Genomic DNA, 714 nt, shown 5'->3' with positions numbered 1-714 from the left:
GTGTTAAGATGCTGTCACAGGATAACATGTTGTGTTTTCACTGAGTCTATAAAGTAATAAAGATGTTCCTAACTGTTCAGTCCACAGTGTTAAACAAAGCACAATTTGATAAAACAAAGCATATGTTGCCATTTACCCCTGAGGTGGAAATCTGTTGGTGCCTTACTGTTTGTCTTAATTTTAGTGATGTCATATTTAATATGCATTACTATGCACTATACTATGCAACCATTTGCAACCAACAAACATTTTATTGATCATTCAATAAATCATTTGGCCCCAATATGAGAGGGATTATGGACCTCAATGAGGATGGACTGCATTTATTGAGCTTTTTTTATCCAAAGCACTTTACACCTTGCCTCTCATTCACACATTCACAGACAAGGCGCTGACTTAACCATCATGAACAAGGCCACAAACCATTGGTTTGTAATTAGTGGACAAACATGGAACTTTAACTCCTCCAACAAGCTTTTTTTCTGAGCTTTCAGCCAAATCTCACGGTTTCCAATCATCTGATGGAGCAAGAGAGGGAGCTTTCGTTCTGAACTCTTTTCACTTAACGATTCAATTTGAGACAATATCAGCTATTTTGAACATGTAAAGGTAAAATCTTTAAACATGGCACAGCCTTCACCTTCTCAAATGTGAAAAGACATCCGTTAATATTCAGGCTAATGATGCATTACTCAAACAATTAGATTTTTGTTA

Source organism: Seriola lalandi, unplaced genomic scaffold, assembly GCF_002814215.2.
Source record: "Seriola lalandi dorsalis isolate HSWRI2012SDOR001 ecotype SW California unplaced genomic scaffold, Sedor1 jcf7180002053912, whole genome shotgun sequence".
Taxonomy (NCBI): Eukaryota; Metazoa; Chordata; class Actinopteri; order Carangiformes; family Carangidae; genus Seriola; species Seriola lalandi.
Note: the sequence above shows the minus strand (reverse complement) of the source record.